Source organism: Lepus europaeus, chromosome 22, assembly GCF_033115175.1.
Source record: "Lepus europaeus isolate LE1 chromosome 22, mLepTim1.pri, whole genome shotgun sequence".
In the NCBI taxonomy this organism is placed as follows: domain Eukaryota; kingdom Metazoa; phylum Chordata; class Mammalia; order Lagomorpha; family Leporidae; genus Lepus; species Lepus europaeus.
In genome coordinates, this window is record NC_084848.1 from 16,336,014 (window position 1) to 16,359,355 (window position 23,342).

Sequence of the window (23,342 nt, forward strand, 5' to 3'; positions counted from 1 at the left end):
TTCAACTATACAGCTTCAATATAATTGTATTTCCCTTTATTTCTCACTTTTATGTCTTTGTTTTGAAAGGCAATGGTGTGTAGATAAAAGCTTAAGGACTAAGACAGTGAACTGAATTTCAGTTCTATATTTACTTACTGTATGACCTTGGACAAGTTACTTCACTTGCCCAATTCTTGATTTCCTAATTTGTAAAATGGAAATGATAGTATATAATTTGGTTATGAAATTTAAATAATATGAGGCATGGGGATCATTAGTCATCCTATGCAGCCTCAATCAAAATTTTTCATTTTTATTATATTTTTCTTCGTATCTTTTACATTTGTCACATATTTTAAATTTTCTCAATTTTTTTGCATTCATTATTTCCAGAATGATCTTAGCCATATAAGACAAGACTGGGTCCACACAGATTATCATCCTCCTTTATTTTTTCATCTTTATATTTATTTTCTTCAAATTTTTGGGGAAAATTTTTTTGGAAAACAATGTTCTGGGAGAAAATTTTGAAGGTTTCTCATGTAAGTGCAACATAAACAGATTCAATTCTGATCCTTATCAGTTTAATCTATCTTTTCATGGTGGTGGCTACAGACCTGATACATATTTATATGGGTTCTCAATTTTTTTTAAGATATATTTTAATTATTTGAAAGGTTAAGTTAGAGAGAGAGGCGGGAGAGTGGGGAAGAGGGAGAGAGAGGCAAAGATCTTCCCTTTGCTGGCTTACTTTCCAAATGGCTGGAATGGCCAAAGCTCAGCTTCATTTGAGACTCCCACATGGGTGCAGGGTCCCAAGGACTTCGAACATCTTCCGCTGCTTTCCAAAGGGCAATACCAAGAAGCTGGATTGGAAGTGCAGCAGCCAGGACTAGAATTGGTATCCATATGAGATGCCAGCATTGCAGGCAGTGGCTTAACCCATTAATCCAAACGAAGGCCCCCAACTTTGACTATCACCTCCACACAAGGTTTTCTTGACATAAATGATACAAAATAGCCTCAGCCATGATCTTGTCATGATACCAGAATAAAGGGTTATCTGGTGTTCATGAATAATATCTACAAAAATTTGTGGAAAATGTAATGAAAGATAATTTTATTTTGGTGGATTTATTTTTGGAAACTCGAGCATAGGAGACTGTTCAAAAATGGAAAATATGCATTATGAAATAATTATGAATTAAATTTTTTTGCACCAAAATGAACTTGTTTCTTAATTCTACTTTTTTCCATAAACTTTTAGAAATAGTTTCATACAATCTGCTAAATACCATATGACCCATAATGAATCAGGAAATTCCAAATCTTTGACTCTTTTTCTGGTAGGAATCTATGATTTTCTTAAAATTTAAAGTTTAATTATCCAATTTTTCTTTCTACTTCTGTTTTTGCCATCCATTTCTCTCTCTTCTCTTCATAAGCACAATAAAACATCTGTAGACTGTCTTTATTTTTGCCTCTACCTGCTTTTTTTTCTCATTCACTTTGACCCTATCAGTACAGATATTTTGCTCTCTGAGTTGGGCTGTAATTTCTCATCTTTGATTTTTTCCCATTGCTCTCACTACATGTACCTGAAACTGGAAATATCTTGAGTGCTATATAAAGTCCTTGAGCTTCACTCCTTCCATTCATCCTTCATTCACTCCTTCCTTCTCTAGAACTTTTACTTTTTTTCCTGGATTTTAATGCCCTGACAAAGCAGCAGTTTTTGTCACCTAGATATAATCTGTTCTGTAAGAATGAGTTTATCTTTAAATGCACTTTCCAATGAATCTATGCTTTAGGGAAAATGTTGGAGTAATGATTTGAAATAGCTAAATTTTCTTTTCCTCTTACTTGCAAGCCCTAAACATCCTGTGATCCACTGTTTGTAAATATTTTTCTATGATTTACATGTTAACATTTTTAACTATATCTATTTCAGAATGGTTCTATATCTTTGTATACTTTATTTAGTTTGAGTTACTTTTAGTTCTATAATTTTTTTCTAAGTGAATCTAATTTCTCCTCAAATGTGACTATCTCTTTTTAAGGCAGGTAGACACATCCTTAAGTAATCCATTCATTTATATTTCTTGGTACCCCTAGCAGAGGACAAGAGGTCAACTCAAACATGCTATAAAATCAGATCTCCTTTTTATCATCATTTCCTTCCATAATCATCTGACTCAGAGTTCATTTACCTCTTAAATGTCTATGTGCTCTGTCCAGCTAATGTGATATTTTCAGATAGATTTACTCTCAGCATAACTTTTTTATAATATTTAGACCCAAAATAAAACTGTTTAGATTGAGTTTCAAAGGCTGTAACTCCAGCTTCCATTTGAATTCTTTGCTTTTGTTAATCTTCTTTTTAGCTGTAATGTGCTCATATTTATACTACTCATCCATCAAGATTTTACATAAGACCTCTTTCCTCTCCTCATCATTCACAGATCCTCAACATTCACGGAAGCACAATATTTCTTTCTCATTCTTTCTCTTTTTTTCATACCTGAGTATCATGTATTTTGGACATTCTGGGGGCCTTATTTATTTTATTTGCTTAGCCATAATTTTGTTCTTGCCCATATTTCTTCTCTTTCCTCTTCTTGTAAACTCTAACAGACTTATGTTCCAAGATACACCCTCCTCTTCCCTCTGAAGAAGGGCTAAACATTTATTTTTGCATTTTTCATTCTATAGCACCACAATTTAAAATTGTTCTTGTTTTAGTATTCTTCTCAACTCTTCACCATGCTGCTACTTTTGCTGCCTTTTCCCTTTATGAGTCCCTGAATAATTTTCAAGCAATTCTGGAATTTATACTACTTCAGTTTGTGTGTCTCTTTTTACTATGACATGCACTTAGGAATTTTCAGACTTTTCACTACAAAGATTATCAAAGGTGCAATAACTACAGAAGCAGCTAATATTACTGAATGTTCACTAACATTTATTAAGAGCTTACTATATGCCAATCACTCTGCCATTTGTCTTATTTGGCAAATTTCTTTGATGCAAGTACCATCAGACCTCCAATTTAAGATTGAAAAAATTGAGCTTTGCAAAGGAAATCATCCAAGTTAGAGTAGTTTCTTGAAGGTCATTCAAGGAGTAAGAGGCAAATATAGTATTCAGTTATCACTCCAGCTCCTAAGCCCATCCAGGAATAAATAAATATATATATATATATATATATATATATTTTACCACATATGCAACATTAAATGAGAGTCCAACAGGGATAATAGGTCAGGTAGAGAATGAGGCAACACTCATCAAAAAGATGCAGCTACTCCTCTGCTACAACTGAGAGCTGCTATGTGTGTTTTTATGGGAAGAGATTTAGTATTTGCAGATTTTCTCATTAGTCAAGGCTGTTAGAAACTCAAATAGTCTGTGTGTCAAATTTCCCTTAGAAAAGTTGCATCCATTTAAAATAAAATTAAATATGATGCCAGCAAATCAAAGATATTTGCATGTGTAATACAATCAAGGCTTCTAGGCTAGAGGGGGTTTCACATAAAAGGATGTGACTTCTTGGGAGTGTACAGTCAGACCCTAGACTTAGAATGTACCTCTGCCAGTTTATGTACTGTTTACCATCTTTATAATCATTTTATGCAATGCCTAAGTACATTTTTGGTGAAGTAATCCAACTGTGCAGAAATGTATGAGGAAAGGAGTAACAGGCTCCTTTCTTCTTTTTTGTAATCTCCAGAAACCTTTTATGTAAAGTATACAAACTTTGTGCATTTCAAAAATACAACTTTAGGAACACAGTGATTCTTCCCACTGTACTCACCCTACCACATGCATTCCCACCCTTCTTCCTCATCTCTCTCCTAGTCTGATTCTTATTTTTTAATAAGATCTATTTTCAATTAACTTTATACACATAAGGCTAACTCTATACTACGAAAGAGTTCAACAAATAGTATGAAAAAAAAAAAACTGTCCCTCAAAACAAGTATCAAACTGTATGAAAGTGTCAATTTCATTTCTATAGATTACCTTTTAGGTGCTCTATTAGTTACCACAGATCAGGGAAAATATGTGGTATTTGTCCTTTTGGGACTGGTTTATTTCACTAAGTACAATATTTTCCAATTGCATGCATTTTGTTGCAAATGACAGAATTTTTTATAGCTGTATAGTATTCCATGGTACATATCTCATAACTTCTTTATCCTATCTTCAGCTGATGGATATTTGGATTGATTCCATATCTCAGCTATTGTGAATTGAGCTATAATAAACATGGGGTACAGATAACTATTTCATATACTGATTTCATTTCCTTTGGGTGATTCCCAGGAGTTGAATGGCTAGGAGATATACTAGCTCTATATTCAGATTTCTGAGGTATCTCCATATGTCTTCCACAGTGGCTGTACCAGTTTATATTCCCACCAATAGTGGATTAGGGTACTTGTTCCCCACATCCTCACCAGCATATGTTGTTTGTTGATTTTGGTATGACAGCCATTCTAACAGGGATGAGGTGAAACCTCATTGTGGTTGTGACTTACATTTTCCTGATGGCTAATAATCCTCAGCATTTTTTCATGTGTCTGTTGGCCATTTGAATCTCTTCTCTTGTATATTCTGGCTATAAGCCCTTTATCAGTTGCATAGTTTGCAAATAATTTCTCCCATTCTGTAAGCTGCCTCTTCACTTTGCCAAGTATTTCTTTTGGAGTGCAGAAGTTTCTCAATTTGATGTAATCCCATTTGTCAAATTTGGCTTTGACTGCCTGTGCTTCTGAGGTGCTTTTCAATAAGTATTTCCTTATTCTCATGTTTTGAAGAGTTTCCCCAATGTTCTATAATAATTTGATGGTATCAGGTTGTAGATTTAGGTCTTTGTTCCATTTTGAGTGGGTTTTTGGATAAGGTGTAAAATAGAGATCTTGCTTTGCTCCAGAAATCAACCCACACATCTACAACCAACTCATCTTTGATGAAGGATCTAAAATCAACCCCTGCAGCAAGGACTGTCTCTGTCTCTTCAACAAATGGTGCTGGGAAAACTGGATTTCCACATGCAGAAGTATGAAACAAGACCCACCCTACCCTATACCTTCCACAAAAATCCACTCAAAATGGACAAAGACCAAAATCTACCACCCAATACCTTCAAATTTCTAGAGAACACTGGGGAAACTCTTCAAGACATTGAAATAGGCAAATACTTCTTGAGAAAGATCCCAAGACACAAGCAATCAAAGCCAAATTTGACAAATGGTATTACATCAAATTGAGAAGCTTTTGTGCTACAAAAGAAACACTCAGCAAAGAGAACAGAAAACAGGTAGAATAAGAGAAGTTATTTGCAAACTATGTAACTCATAAAGAATTACTATCTAAAATATATAAGAAGCTTAAGAAAAAAATTTTTAGAAAACTTTTATTTAATAAATATAAATTTTGAAAATACAACTTTTGGATTATAGCAGTTTTTCCCCATAACCGTCCTTCAACCTGCAAACCATCCCATCTCCCACTCCCTCTCCCATCCCATTCTTCATTAAGATTTATTTTTAATTATCTGTATATACAGAAGATCAACTTAGTAAATACTAAGTAAAGAAATACTAAGTAAAGATTTCAATAGCTCCCACCCACACAGACACACAAAGTATACAATTCTGTTTGAAGACTAGTTTTGCCGTTAATTCTCATAGTACAACACATTAAGGATAGAGATCCTATATGGGGAGTAAGTGCACAGAAACTCCTGTTGTTGATTTAACAACTGATACTTTCTTAAGAAGCTTAAGAAACTTGAGGCCGGCGCCATGGCACAGTAGGTTAAACCTCCACCTGCGCCGCCGCAATCCCATATGGGCGCTGGTTCTAATCCTGGCTGCTCCTCTTTCGATCCAGCTCTCTGCTGTGTTCTGGGAAAGCAGTAGAAGATGGTCCAAGTTCTTGGGCCCCTGCACCCACATGGGAGACCAGGAAGAAGCACCTGGCTCCTGGCTTCAGATCGGTGCAGCTCCGGCTGTTGCGGCCATTGGGGAGTGAACCAATAGAAGGAAGACCTTTCTCTCTGAATCTCCCTCTCACTGTCTGTAACTCTACCTCACAAATAAATAAATAAAAAAAAAATCTAAAAACAAAAGAAGCTTAAGAAACTTAACAACAACAAAGCAAACAATTCAGTTAAGAAATGGGCAAAGGACATAAGCAGGCATTTCTCAAGAGAGGAGATTCAAATGGCCAACTGACACATGAAAAAATGCTCAGAATCATTAGTCATCAGGGAAATGCAAATCAAAATCACAATGAGGTTTCACCTCATCCCCATTAAAATGGCTCATGTAGAAATCAACAAACAATAAATGCTGGCAAGGATATTGGGAAGAGGGGAAGGCACCCTAATCCACTGTTGGTGGGAACGTAAACTGTTGCAGTCACTGTGGGAGACAGTATGGAGACACCTCAAAAATCTGAATATAGACCTTCCATATGACTCATCCATCCCACTGCTGGGAATTTACCCAAATGAAATCAGCATATGATAGAGTAATCTGTTACCCCATGTTTATTGCAGCTCAATTCACAATAGCTAAGACATAGAATCAACCCAAATGTCGATCAATTGAAGATTGGTTAAACAAATAATAGTATATATACACTAAAGAATACTACACAGTGATTAAAAAATAATTGAAATCCTGTCATTTGCAACAAAATGGATATAACTGGTAACCATTAAACTTGGTGAAATAAGCCAGTCCCAAAAAGACAAATATAATGTTCTCCCTGATCTGTGGTAACTAATAGAGTACCTAAAAGGTAATCTCTAGGAGTGAAATTGATACTCTGAGATCTAATGATTTTGAACAGCCCTTGTCTCAACTGTTGAGGAACAGTGTTTTTTGTTTGTTTGTTTGTTTGTTTGTTTTCTTCATATCATTTGCTGAACTCTTTACTTAGTGTAGAGTTAACCTTATGAGTATAAAGTTACCTGAAAATAGATCTTTGCAAAAAAATAAGCATAGGAATAGGGGAGGGAGGAGGAAGAAGGATGGGAGCCTGGGTGGAAGGGAGAGTGGTAGGGTAGAAAGTATCACTATGTTCCTGAATCTACATATATGAAATACATATTTGTATACCTTAAATAAAATTAAAAAAAAAAGCTTTGATGTGGCTAGACTACTAAATTCTAACTCACACAAAAGTTACTAAGACATGGAACTGTTTCATTTCTTTCCTGCATCACCAGTGTTGCTACTGACAAGGAGTAAGAACTTCAGTCTCACTACCTGTAGTCTTCTCTATGCTGAGACACTATTTAAGAGGTAGAACATATACATATTCAGATATATTTATATAGAGAGATAGAGACAGAGATGATAGACTTGACATATTGAACCACCAAGATTCATGAGATTTGATCAACATGCAATTATATGTATTTGTCGCATTCCTTTCTTTAAATTTTATTTAAATGCAATTTGCTTATTAGCAGTCATAGAACAAAAAATTGGTGGTACAATGGTTCTTCTGCTAACTTTTGGAAATAAGTAGCCCTATGGTAAGTCAAACTAAAAAACAAAAAAGAAATCACCAATTCAGACATTTAAAATGCCAAATCCTACATATTCATTACTTCTTTCATTTTCATTCTAAAGGAAATCTTATCTCCCCAATAGCTGCTGTTTTCTTTGCTTTTATATTGACATTTTATCCAACTCACAGGGTCACAGAGACAGGAGAGGACAGGTACAAAGGGAGAAAGGACTTCTCACTTTCTAATGAGGTTGTATACCGAAGTTCTGTGCTAAGCCCTGTTAGATGTGTGAAAGTGACACATTTTTTTCTCCCTCTGTAAAGTCCTTCCAACATGTATAACTGAGTACCTGTGATTTTCCCTTTCAGTCATTGATTTCCCAGAGAGATATTTTCTGTGGACCTCTCCCTGTAGGAGATCCTTTAACCTCAGAAATACCTTCCTGGGCAGGAGTAAAAAAATTGCTCCAAAGAGCTCCCTCTCTCAACTCGGGTCCATGGCAGTGTCCATTCATACATTACCACATCCCTGAGTCCTGCAGCCACTTCTGCTTTGCTCCCTTAGATGTCTGCATTCTTAGGTGAGAGATGGTCCCTGTCCACTATATCCTCACTCTAAGAAAAAGAGATCTTCAGCTCTCATAGAATTGTGCCAGACTCCCTCCTTCCTGGTCACAGAGCAAGAGAACAGAACTCTTCCACGTAGTAAGGAAAATCCCAGTAGAGCGATATCTCTCTTTTACATATATATATATATATGCACATATATACATACATACATAAATGCATAGATAAGTAAATCCTTTCACAAGTCTTCTGAACATCCACACTCTGGCATCTTTATACCATCCTGCTACATTCCCAAATTTGTGGGACGGGTTCTTCAAAAGAGTATTTTGAAAATCTGTATTTTGCTTCAGCATTTTGCTTTGGTAATTAATGACCATCATACTAAGAGCTCTACAAGTCTTCAATGTCACATCCTTATCATAGTTGTAGACTTCTCATTTTATGAGCTTTCTCTACTTTGTAAGAACTTATTTCAACATTTAGAATGAGAAATCAGGGAGAGGAGATTCAAGGATGGAGAAGGTCATGTTTACTGGACACCTGCTTTGTCTAGTGTAACAGGAGTGCTTCAGTATGGAACTCATATTTTTGTAAGCTGTTCCAATGGTCCAGGGAGCAGTGATACTCATATCCATCATTTCTTATTGATTAGCAAACCAAGACTCAAACAGATTATATCACTTCTCCAGGGTGGCACTGCTGTTGTATAGGAAAGCAAGGATTGGACACTTCTGATTGACTGACTTCTAATCCTATTATATCCAACTTATACTATTTTGTCTAGAAAATTACACTCATTGTTTAAGTAACTGGGTACAAGGATTTGTCATTTAACTTATTTTCTTACATGATGAGAATCCCATTTGCAGTTTGAAAAATGGTACCACCTCTATTTAAAAATGAAGATTGCTTATCATTTATATTAACTTACTAAAATAGAAGTAATCTGCAAAAAAGCTATTTGATATGGATTGTGGGGGGCAATGTGAGGACAAAAATGTTTAAATTTTGTTTTCATCTATATTTAGTATTGATCACTTAATCTCACATTTTCATAAATGTACAATGCCCTATTCTCTAATGATTCCTGTGGATATCTCTATTCAGTAATATTGTCATCCTAATCCCCCTTTAAACCTTAACCCTATTTCCCTATTTTCTTTCCTTATAAAATACAGGGAAAGTGTGATATGGAATTAGCATACACGATGGGCAGCACATTATTTATTGTCTTCTGAGCCAGTATTAAACGGTAGAAAATTTAATTATAACTATACTTATTACATTGATCCCCCACATCACATTTAATCTGCAATCTTTTGACAAAGAAAGGGGATAAATGACTTCATGTCAGCTCCTTTTCATTGTGTATTATTTTCTGCTTTCTCAGTGTGAAAAGAATAGGTTTTATTTGTGGAGAAAGAACTAAAGATTAGAGAACTAATTATTTTAATTGTGTTTTATTTTTCTTCCAAAAGACAGGTTAATTTAACATATAACTCAATGTTTCTAATATGGAAAGTATGACTGTTACATAATTTATTTATCACAGAACTTGTTACATGCAAGCATGCTTTGGTCTATTTTTTTAAGATTTATTTATTTGTTTATTTGAAAGTCAGAGTTACACAGAGAGAGAAGGAGAGGCAGAGAGAGAGGTCTTCCAACCACTGTTTCACTCCAACTGGCCACAATGGCTGGAGCTGTGCCTAGCCAGGAACCAGGAGCCGAGCCAGGAGCCAGGTATCCCATGCAGGTGCAGGGGCCCAAGGAGTTGGGCCATCTTCCAATGCTTTCCCAGGCCATAGCAGAGAGCTGGACTGAAAGTGGAGCAGCTGGGACTTGAACCGGTGCCCGTATGGGATGCTGGCACTGGAGGCAGCAACTTTACCCACTACACCACTGCACTGTAGCTTTACCTGCTGAGCCATAGTGTCGGCCCTGCTTTAGTCTATTTTGTGAATGATTCTATGCAAGTATTGTTGAGTATTTTCAAGAAAAGAAAAAATATAGAGAAGTATGAGGTTATCTCAGTATCAACTATCTTGACAATAATTTATTTAAAATGTTACAAAGCTTTTACTTCTGAAAATTAAAAATAAAATGCATTTCCATTAAATAATTCAGAATATAGTACCTAGCATCTTCCCAACTTCTATTCTAAGGATGTACTCTGGAACCAACAAAGTAGGTCAAATCTAAGATTTTTCCATATGACCTTGCACAAGATACTTAAATTCTTTGTGTCTCAGTTCTTTATTTGAAAAAGCAGGAATAATAATAATGGTATTTGCATCAGAGAGTTTTAGATAGCTGTCCTTAAAAATAACTTTCACCAGTTTCACTAAGGAGTGAGTGGAACTCCTCCATTCTGCCATAAGTTGATCCCATCATGGGATTTGTATGAGATTCAAGTAGGTTAATATCTATATATTTAATAAAATAGTGAAAGAATAAGACAGATCATTAAGGAAGATCTTGAAATTTGAATTAGCAACTTTACCCACTCACTTTGTGACCCTGGGAGATTCAACTAAATAACCTTTGTGTCCTCATCTATAAAAATATCCCCCATCCTGAAAAATATTTGGATGTTGTCTTATAATCAGAACGTATTAAAAATTTCTCATGAAGGCAAAACACTCATTTCTATTTGACTAGAATAATGCCAATTGGTGGGCTTGTTATTCTACACAATAAAAAGGTACGCATGCTACATGCCACCAAAGTTCAAGATAAAGTTCCAAGGCCCTGTGCTACTGTGGCCACTGCCCACCTTCCCACTACTATCTTCTAGCATCTATATGACCTCAGTAAAACAATAAAAAATCACAAAGGACATGAACTCCTGACGTTCTATAGATGCAGCCATCAGAGTAAGCTGATGTGGTTCTCACTGAATGTTAACTAAAGCCACATATATTACAGTTTCAAGTACAGAAAGAAAGTACATTCTATTAGCAGCTATGAATGTGTTAGAACTCCCATGCTCAGGGAGAGCAACAGAGTAGGCTTAAAGAACAAACTTCATGAGCCAAAAACTGTTCTTGAAATTAAAGTTTTGGAAAGAATAAGTATTTCTCAAACGCACTTGCCTTTGAGAATGGCAGTACTTTTCCAAAGCACAGGCCTTGCTATTGTTTAAAAATCAGTTCTAGAATAGCTTCACCTGGTTTCATTGATTGCCAGCTGGCACAAAGAAACTCCTTCTGATTCCCTGGATCCTGCAACCACAGGAGTTTTGGGGCATTAGCCTCAGAGCTACGCTCACACACTCCATGTGAACCAGAGGAATTCCTCTTAGTTTCTGGGAGCTAGTGCAAGAAGACATCCAATAAAAAATACGCTCCCATCCTGTAAGATCTGGGTAATGACCTAACTAAACTCTGCAACACCAGCACTGTAACAATTAGTTATAAATTTCTTAATCCCACTGGAATCTACCCAGTGAACCTAGGGAAGAACCTACCCTCAATTCTACATCTCTGGAACCACACCTGAAAGAGAAAGGTCTCCTCTATATTTTGTAGTCACCCTGCAGGACTGGAACAGGGTTCAGTTTACATCCCCTAGTCCCAGGACCAGGGATGTTGATGTTAAAAGCCACAACACCAGCTGCACTTGCCTAGCAGGACCTGAGGAAGGGCCCTTCCAAGTCACACAGTCCTAGAGACACAGCAATCGGTGGCCTCAAGCCCCAAGATCATTCAAGTTTGCCAGTAGGACAGGGGGATAGCCATCTTTGTCTCCCTCGGCACCAAGAACAAGGCCCTGGCTATCACTAGGTCTATCCTAGGGAGTTAGACGCTGAACTCTCTGTGGACCAAAATTACCTACCCTAGGAAATCTAATCATCTCAAAGACACACTTTTTTTTAATTTTTATTTTCTAAAATTTTATTTAAGGTATAGAAAAGTCAACTACACTCAGACTTACCCCTAATGGTAGAGCTAGAAATGTGCCAGGGGATTCCAATTCAATCCCATCAAGGTGGCATCTACCAATGCCAGCTTACTAGTTAAAGTGATCAGTTTAAGTTCATAATTGATCAAAAAGATAGGATTAAGTGTCAAAGGGATTACATAAATAAGACCAGTATCTGCAAATAATAATTGATAGAATTAAACAGAAGAGAATGATCCTACATGGGAAGCAGGATACACAGCAGACTGATAGAATGCCAAATGCCCTAAATAGGACTCTAGCCTCAGAATCAGCCCTTAAGCATTTAGATCCAGCTAAAAAGCTCATGAGTTTCTCAGGCATGGAAAGCCAAGACACTGTGGCAAAAAAAAAAAAATGACTTAAATGAAAGATCTCTATAAGTGAGATCCCAGCAGAAAGAACAGGCCATCAAAGAAGGAAGTACCTTTCTCTGAAGGGAGGAGAGAACTTCCACTTTGACTATGGCCTTGTCTAAATAAGATTGGAGTTTGTGAACTCAAGAGGCTTCCACAGCCTTGGCAGCTCATGACAAGAGCTTTGGGTGATTAGTGACGTCATAAATAAGAGTGTCAGTTGTTAAATCAACAATGAGAGTCACTGTGCACCTACTCCCCATGTAGGATTTCTGTCCTTAATGTATTGTACTAGGTGAATTAACGGTAAAACTACTACTCAAACAGTACTCTATACTTTGTATGTCTGTGTGGGTGCAGTCTGTTGAAATCTTTACTTAGTATATACTAAGTTGATCTTCTGTATATAAAGATAATTGAAAATGAATCTTGATGAAGAATGGGATGGGAGAGGGAGTGGTAGATGAGATGGTTGAGGGTGGGAGGGAGGTTATGGGGAAATAGCCGCTATAACCCAAAAGTTGTACTTTCAAAATTTATATGTATTAAATAAAAGTTGGGAAAAAAAGGTATAGAAATGTCAAATATCAGGAACATAGTGATACTTTCCACCTTACTCTCCTTCTCATCCTTCTTCCTTCTCCCTCTCCTATTCCCACTCTAAATTTTTACAAAGATCTATTTTCAGTTTATACTCATAATATTAACCCTACACTAAGTAAAAAGTTCAACAAATAGTTTGAAGAAAAAAAAAACACTTCAACAGTCGAGACAAGGGTTGTAAATAATCATTGAATCTCAAAATATCAAAGACACACTTTTCTCCCTGTGAACTGCAGTAGACTAGACCACTATGTTAATTATGAACAAAACTAACATTAATTAAGACAAAATAAATCATTTAGAGGGCTATACTCCTAGACTCACCTAGAACCAAAGCCAAAGCAACAAGCCAAGTGATACCCTGAATTCAAGCTAAGCCATAAATTATTTTCCAATAAAACCTACTCCATAAAAAAGAAGAGATGATTATACCAGATGTGTAGATGTCAATGTAGGGACAAGAGACATAAAGAAGCAAGGTAACATGATGCCTCCAAGACACAATAATCCTCCATAATTAGATTCTGAACTGAAGGAAATTTATAAAATAACAGATATAGGATTCAAAACAATGATTATAAGGAAACTCAATATGCAAAATAATACAGAGTGAAGAAATGAGGAAATCAATGAGTGACATGAATGAAAATATTACTAAAGTGATAGAAATCATAGAAATTTTGGAGATAAAACCTTCAATCTGCAAAATAAAAAAATATGACTGAGAGCTTTAACACAGAATAGACTAAGTGGAGGGAAGAATTTCTGAACTTAAGGACCAGACTTTTAAAAAAACTGTCAGACAAAAATAAAGATAAAAAAATTTAAAAGAATGAATAAAGTCTACATGAATATGTGATACGATTAAATGATCAAATATTTGTATTATAGGTATTCCTGAAGGAGAAGAAAAGAAAAAAGGTGGCCGGTGCCACGGCTCACTAGGCTAATCCTTTGTAAGCGGCGCCGGTACTCCGGGTTCTAGTCCCGGTTGGGGCACTGGTTCTGCCCTGGTTGCTCCTCTTCCAGTCCAGCTCTCTGCTGTGGCCCGGGAAGGCAGTGGAGGATGGCCCAAGTGCTTGGGCCTTGCACTCGCATGGGAAACCAGGAGAAGCACCTGGCTCCTGGCTTTGGATCTGCGCAGTGCTGGCCGTAGTGGCCATTTGGGAGGTGAACCAATGGAAGGAAGACCTTTCTCTCTGTCTCTCTCTCTCACTGTCTAACTCTGCCTGTCAAAAAAATAAAATAAAATAAAATAAAGGAAAAAAGCATTAAGAACCTGAAAAATGAAATAACAGTTGAAAGTTTCCCAAATATTGAAAGAGACATGCACATCCAGATGCAAGAAGCTCAAAGGACCCCAAGCAGACTCAACCTAAAAAGATCTTCTCCAAGGCATGTTGTCATCAAATTGTCAAAAGTTAAGAACAAGAAGAGAATCCTAAGGATTGTAAGAAAAAAAATCCAAGTTACATATAAAGGAAAACCAATTAGATTATCAACCGACTCCTCAGTGCTAACTCTACAGCCCTGAAGAGAGTGGTCAGATATATTTAAAATCTTAAAGGAAAAAAAAAAACTTATAACCATGAATATTATATCCACTGAAGCTATCCTATGAAAGCAATTGAGAAATATGGTATTTTCCTGATAAGCATAACCAGAGAGAACTCACCACCCTCAGAGCAGTCTTATGTGAAAGTATAAAAAGGGTCGTACATTAGAAGTAAATATCATGAAAAACATGTGACACCATCAAAGTCAATAACACTGCAGGTATAATCAGTATCCACTCACCAAAATGGAAGGTGTTAGTTCTTATCAGTCAACACTAACCTTGAATATAAATGGATTAAATTCTCCCATCAAAAGACTTAGCTTGGCTGAATGGATAGAAAAAGAAGAACCCACTATATGTTGCCTATAAGAAACTCACTACACAAAGGTATACATAGACTGAAAGTGAAAGCCTAGAAAAAGATATCAGGCAAATGGAAACCAGAAATGAGCAGGACTAACTATCATGGTAATAGATAAAACAGACTTTAAATAAAAAAACTGTAAAAAGAGATAAAGAAGAGCACTATTTTGATAAGAGTTTTGCTTTACAAGAAGTCATAACAATCATAAAAATACATGTACCCTTGGGGCCAGCACTGTGGTACAGCAGGCTAAGCCTCCACCAGCAGCACTGACATCCCGTATGGAGGCTGGTTCATGTCCCAGCTGCTCCTCTTCCAATCCAGCTCTCTGCTATGGCTTGGGAAAGTAGTAGAAGATAGCCCAAGTACTTGGGCCCCTGCATCCACATGGGAGACCCAGAAGAAGCTCCTAGCTTCAGATTGGCCCAGTTCTGGCCGTTGCGGTCATATGGGAAGTGAACCAGCGGATAGAAGACCTTTCTCTTTGTCTCTCCCATTCTCTGTCTGCAACTCTGCCTCTCAAATAAATAAAATATTTTAAAAAATTAAAAAATATGCACCCAACACAAGACCACCAAGATATATACAGCAGATACTATAAGACCTAAAGGGAGAGATAGATGGCAGTACAAAGATAGCAGATGTCTTCAACACCTCACTCTCATTAATGGACAGATCATCCAGGCAGAAAATCAATAAAGATACATCAGAGTTGAAACATACTACTGAACAAATGGGCATAATAGACATTTACAGGACATTTCACCAAACAGCTACAGAATACATTCTAATCAGCAGCACATTAACGTTTTCTAGGATAGATCATATACGAGGCTACAAATCAAGTCTCAGTAAATTTAAAAAGACTGAAGTCATACTATGTATCATCTCAGACCATAAATGAAAAAAAAAACTAGAAATCAACAAGAATAATAGAACACTCATAAAAACTTAGAAATTAAACAACATGGTAATGAATGATCACTGGCCATTGAAGAGATTAAAAAGGAAATCAACAATTTGAAATAAATGAAAATTTAAAATACAACATATCAAAACTTCTGGGATACAGCAAAAGCAGTATTAAGAGGGATGTTTACAGCATTAAGTTATTACATTTAAAAAAGAGAAATGTCTCATGTTAAAGACCTAATGATAGGCTAAGGCTCCACCTACAGTGCTGGCATCCCATGTGGGCACAGGTTCAAGTACTGGCTGCTTCTCTTCTGATCCAGCTCCCTGCTGATGGCCTAGGAAAGCAGTGGAAGATGACCCAAGAGCTTGGGCCACTGCACCCTGCAGACCTGGAAGAAACTCCTGGCTCCTGGCTTTAGGTCTTTCCAGCTCTGGCCCCTGCAGCCATTTGGGAGTGAACCAGCAGATGGAAGACCTCTCTCTCTCTGTGTGTGTCTATAACTTTGCATGTCAAATAAATAAATACAATCTTTAAAACAACAACAACAGAAGACCTAATGATGCATCCTGAAGACTTAAAAAAAGAACAGACCAAACCACAAATCAGCAGATGAGAAATAATAAGGATCACAGCAGAAATGAATGAAATTGAAACTAGAAAAACATCACAGATCAACAAACAAAAAGTGTTTTTTTGAGAAGATAAAGAAAATAGATAAACCTCTAGTAAGACTAAGAAAAAAAGAGAAAAAATTCAAATAAATACAATTAGAGATATAAAAGGAGACTTTACAACTGACAACACTGAAATACAAAGGATCATAAAAAACTACAATGTGGCACATGTTGTGGTATAGTAGAGTAAGCTGCCACTTGCAATGTCAGCATTCTATATGGGTACTGGTTTGATTTGGCCATTCTACTTCTTATATAACTATCTGATAATGTGCATAGAAAATCAGCAGAAGATGGCCCAAATGCCTGGGCCCTGCCACTGACATGGGAGACACAGAAGATGCTCCTGGTTCCTGGCTTCAGCCTGGCCTAGCCTTGGATGTTGCAGTCAGTTGGAATGTGACCCACTGTTTGGGCCCTCTGTTTCTTCTTCTCTCTAACTCTGCTTTTCAAATTAAAATATTAAATAAATCTTAAGAAAAACTGCTATGAAAAAATACATGCTACTAAACTGGAAGACTTCATAAAATAAATTCCTAGACAGATATAATGTACAAAAATTAAATCAAGAAGATATAGACAATATAAACCAATCCATAGCAAATAATGAGATTGAAGTAGTAATCAAAAGTCTGCCTTCAAGGAAATGTCCAGGACATGATGGTTTTATTACTGAATTCTACAAAACATTCAAAGAGGAACTAACTCCAATACTTTGCAAACTATTCCAAAATATTGAACAGGATGGAACTGTGCCAAACTCCTTTTATGAGGCCAGTATCACTTTAATAATAAAACCAAATACATGACAGGAAAAGAAAACTGGGGACCTCTATCCTTAACAAATATAGATGCAAATATTCCTAATAAAATATTAGCAAACATAATCTAAAACTACATCAAATGATCACACATCATAATCAACTGGGATTTATCCCCGGAATACAAAGGTGGTTCAACATTTGCAAATCAATAAATGTCATAAATCACACCAAAAGAATGAGGAACAAAAACCATATAGTTATCTGAATAGATGCAGAGAAAGCATCTGATTAGATTCAACATCCCTTCATGAAAATACCCTCCACAAGTTAGATATAAAAGGAAAATATCCCAAAATTATAGTCTATGTAGGATAAACCAACACCTAATATCATACTGAATGAGGAAAAGCTGAAAGCATTTCCCCTCATATCTGGTCAGGAGAAACATGTCTACTTTCTCCACTCTTATTCAATATAGAACTGGAAGTTTAGCAAGAGCAATTAGGCAGGAGAAAGAAATAAACTGCATCAAAATTGAAAAAGAGAAAGTCAAATTTTCCGTGTTTGTAGATGACATGATGTTGTACATGGAAAAACCTAAACATTCCACCAAAAAGTTGTTAGAATTGATAAACTAATTCAGTAAAGTTGCAGGTTACAAAATAACCATATAAGAAACAGTAGTTTTTATTGGCTATTGATGAACTACTTGAAAGAGAAATCAAGAATGAAATCCCATTTACATTAGCCAGTGAAAAAAATCAAATATTTTGGAATAAATGTAACCAAAGGAGTGAAAGACCTCTACAATGAAAATTATCAAACACTGATGAAAGAAATCATCAAGGACACTTTTCAATGGAAACATATTCCTTGCTCATGGATTGAAAGAATAAATATCATTAAAGTATCTATACTACCTAAAACAATCTACAGATTAAATGTAATTTCTATCCAAATATTAATGACTTTTTTATTAAACTTTTATTTAATGAATATAAATTTCCAAAGTACAGATTAATGACATTCCTTATAGAATCAGAAAAAAATCCTAAAATCATATGGAATCACAAAAGACCCAGAATAGCCAAGGCAATCCTGAGCAAGCAAAATCAAGCTAGAAGCATAATACCTTACTTGAAAGCTACAAATCAATATCTCACCACAGTTAGAATGGCTTTCGTACAGAAATCAACAAACAACAAATGCTGGTGAGGATGTGGGGGGAAAAAAGTACCTTAATCCACTGTTGGTGGGAATGTAAACTGGTAAAGCCACTATGAAAGACAATATGGAGATACCTCAAAAATCTGAATATAGACCTACCATATGCCCCAGCCATCCCACCTCTGGGAATTTACCCAAGGGAAATGAAATCAATAAACAAAAGAGTTATCTGCACTTCCTTTTTTATTGCATTCAATTCATAATAACTAAGACATGGAATCAACATAAATGCTCATGAACCAAAGACTGGATAAAGTAAATATGGGATATGTACACTATGGAACACTGCACAGTGGTGAAAAAAAAAAATGAAATCTGATCATTTGTGACAAAATAGATGAATCTGAAAAACATCATACTGAGTGAATTAAGCCAGTCACAAAGGGACAAATACTGTATGTTCTCCCTGATATGTGAGAACTTGAGCATCTAAAACGAAATCTGTAGAAGTAAAATTTACACTTCGAGAAGGAGTAACTTGAGCTGCCCTTGTCTTGACTATCAAAGAACACTTTTGGGTTTTTTGTTGTTGTTGTTGTTGTTGGTTCTTCATTTTTTCTTCATGCTATTTGTTGAACTCTTTACTTTAATCAGAGTTAATCATATGTGTATAAAGTCAACTGAAAATAGATCTCAGTAAAAAATAAGAGTGGGAATAAGAGAGAGAGGAGAAAGTTTGTAACTGTAAACCTGTTTAGTTCTGCATATATTCCTACGGACTTACTTCTAAGGGTACAGTTTAAAAACTTGTCATGGGATTCCAAATTCCACTAAGCTTGGTGGTAAAAATGCTATATTAATTGTTAAAGTGATCATTTTAAGTGTTAAAGTGAACATATAGATAGGATTAAGTGTTAAAGTGATCATATAAATAGGATCAAGTGCCCAATAATTATAATAGAATTAAAAAGGAGAGAATGTCTAACATGGGAAGCAGTCCACACAGCAGACTCATAGAATGACAACTGCTTTAAATAACACTCTGACTTCAGAATCAGCTCTTAAACCTTCCTGGTCCAGCTGAAAAGCCTGTGAGAGCATTGCAGGCATAGAAAGCCAAAACACTGTGGCAAAAGAAGTTCTACATGAAGGATCTCAGTGAGACCCCAACGGAAAGAAGTGGCTATCAAAGGAGGATGTACTTTCCTCTAAAGGGAGGAGAGAACTTTCACTTTGCTTATGGACTTGTCCAAATACTGATGGAGACTGTAGATTCAAAAGGCTTCTATAGCCTAGGCAGCCCATGTTAAGAGCCTTGGGTGGTCACTGATGTCATACATAAGAGTGTTAATTGTTAAATTAACAACAGGAGTCACTGTGCACTTACTCCCCATGCAGGACCTCTGTCCTCAATGAGTTGCACTATGAGAATTAACTAGTTCTCAAACAGTTTGTGTATATGTGTGTGTTTGTGTGCAAATTGTTGAAATCTTTACTCAGTATAGAGTTGGTCTTCCATGCACAAAGTTAATTGAAAATGAATCTTAATGGAGAATAGGAGACGGGATGAAGAAGTGGGGTAGGAATGTGAGTGGGAGGGCAGGTATGGTGGGAGGAATAACTATATTCCTAAAGTTGTACTTATGAAATTTGGATTCCTTAAAAAATAAAATTAAAAAATAAATGTGAAAAAGTAACATGATATTGGTATAAATAACACATGAAACAATGGAACAGAAAGCCCAGAAATTGACCCACATACATATAGCCAATTGATTTTTTAAAAGATTTATTTATTTATTTATTTATTTGAAAGTCAGAGTTACATAAAGGAGGGGCAGAGAGAGAGGTCTTTCATCTGCTGGTTCACTCCCCATTTGGCCACAACGGCCACAGCTGTGCTGATCCAAAGCCGGGAACCAGGAGCTTTCTCCAGGTCTTCCCACACAGGTGCAGGGGCCCAAGGACTTGGACCACCTTCTACTGTATTTTTCCAGGCCATAGTAGAGAGCTGAATCAGAAGTGGACAGCCAGGACTTGAACCAATGCCCATATGGAATACCTGCACTGCAGGCAAAGGCTTTACCCACTATGCCACAGTGCCGGCCCCACCAATTGATGTTTGACAAAGTGTTCAGACCATACAGTAGAGTAAGAATAATCTCTTCCACAAATGGTGCTGGTAAAACTGCATATATACATGTAGAAGAAAGAAATTAGATCTATATCTTTCACCATAAAGAAAAACTCACTCACAATGGATCAAAAGCCTAAATTTAAGACCCAAGACTATGAAGTTGCTGAAAGAAAATGTAGGGGAGACATTCTAAGACTTTGATGTAGGGGATGACTTCTTGAACAAGATCCCCAAAACAAGTTAACAAAAAAAAAAAAAAAAAAAACTAAACAAACAGGATTATATCAAACTCAGAAGTTTCTGCATGGCAAAGGAATGATCAACAGAATGAAGAGACATCCAATAGAATGGGAAAAATTATTTACAAGCTATCTGAGAAAGGATTAATATATGGAATATATTAGTAGCTCAAAAAAATAAAACCTCAACAAAAATACCAATCCAGTGAACAAAAATGGTCAAAGGACCTCAACAGACAGTTCACCAAATCAGAAATACAAGTGGTTAACAAGTATATAAAAAATGTTCAACATCACTAACCATCAAGGAAATGCAAATTAAAACCACAATGAAATATCACCTTCCCCCTGTCAGATGGCTGAAATACAAAAAAGTAACAAATGCTTGCAAAGACGTAGAGAAAGGGGAACTCTTATATACTGTTGGTAGGGATGTATGAATGTGTTGTATCAAAAAGATACCTGCACCATCATATTTACAGTATCACTATTTACAACAGCCAAAATTTGAAATCAACAAACATGTCCATCATTAGATGAATGGATAAAGAAAATGTAGTATATATACATAGTGGAATATTATTCAGCTATAAAAATGATGAAATTGCACCATTTACATCAAAATGAATGAAACTGGAGGGCATTATGTTGAGTGAAATAAGCCAGACACAGAAAGACAAATGATGTATGTTGTCCCATTATATGTAGAAGCTATAATTTAAATGAAGGAAAAAAAATCAAAAAACAAAATAAAAAAAGAAATGCCCATGTGTATCAGTATTGCTGCAAATATAGTTTTCTTTTCTTTTCTTTTTTTTGACAGGCAGAATTAGACAGTGAGAGAGAGAGAGACAGAGAGAAAGGTCTTCCTTCCACCCCCCCCCCCCCCCAAATGGCCGCTATGGCTGGTGCTGCGCCTATCCAAAGCCAGGAGTCAGGTGCTTCCTCCTGGTCTCCCATATGGGTGCAGGGCCCAAGGACTTGGGCCATCCTCCACTGCACTCCCGGGCCACAGCAGAGAGCTGGACTGGAAGAGGAGCAACCGGGACAGAATCCGGCGCACCAACCGGGACTAGAACCCGGTGTGCCAGCGCTGCAGGCAGAGGACTAGCCAAGTGAGCCGCAGTGCTGACGCAAATATAGTTTTGTAAAATGTTGTTTTACACCTTTGTCATATCAATGGTTAAGAATATTCTACGACTATAGTTTTAATGATCTGTGGTTACTTTAAAATTTACTGTATATGGGTAAAATGTTCATCTTTCCATTTGATTATTAATAGTCCTTGCCTATATTTCCACTAAGCTAGAGTCTTTTTACTTGTTAAACTTCTAATTGGTGAAACATTAAGATGTTTTACTGTTTTGTAAATTTAAAATATGCTATCTCCAAAACGTAAAAAAAGGAAAGAAAGAAAGAAAGAAAGAGGGAGGAAATAAGGCAGAATGAGGGAGGAAAGGAATATCATTATATTCTACATACTTGATCTTAGCCAAAAGGCCAAGAAATTATTCATTATATTCTTAGAATTCTACCTATGAAACTGTATTGAAATCTGTTAAAAACTAATTAATATTTCACTAAATTAATTTAAAAAAGAAATAGCTTAAGTGTACAAACTTGGCAATTCAGAGTAGTCTTGTGAGTTTAGGTTGGATAAGTTTAGGTTGGAAAATCTCAAGGGGCCATTGCAGTGGCACAGTAGGTTAAAGCCCTGGCCTGTAGCGCCCAGCATCCCACATGGGCACCTATTCAAGTCCCAGCTGCTCCATTTCTGATGCAGCTCTCTGCTATGGCCTGAGAAAGCAGTAGAAGATAACCCAAATTTTTGGGTCCCTGCACCCATGTGGGAGACCCAGAAGAAGCTCCCTGGCTCCTGGCGTTGTTCTGTCCCTGTCCCAGTCATTATGGCCATTTGGGGAGTGAACTAGTGGATGGAAGACCTCTCTCTCTCTGTTTCTACCTCTCTCTGTGTCTTTCAAATATATAAATCTTTAAAAAAAAAAAAAAAGAAAAGAAAATCTCAGAAAGGTAGGAAGAGAAGATCATTCTTTGTTAACAAGACTTTCATTTGTCACTCACCAGATTTATAACTACCAGAGTCCTCCAATTACATTTAATTCTGTTTCTCTTTTGGCAATTTTTGCTTTATATTGAGTTTAATTTACTTATCTGTCATCAGATTCTAAGTTGGTTATAGACAGAAACTGTCTTTTCCCCTAAGCATCTCTGTAGCAGATAGCATAGTCTTTCCTGTATAATAAATAAAAATATTTGCTGAATGAAGAAAAGTACATATCTTCATATATACTCTATTATATATATTTATATATACTCTATTAAAATACTCTATTGTATAATATACTCTATTATAAAGTAATATCTAGGTATTTTCCACTGACCCCAATATGTTTCAGTTCATATTTTTCTTATTTTTTCTAGAATAAGCTGAATCCTTTTAAAAGATGGGGAGGATTACATACACACCCCTACCTTAAAGGTATTAATCAAATCGAAGTCCACAAAAACCAGAAACAGAA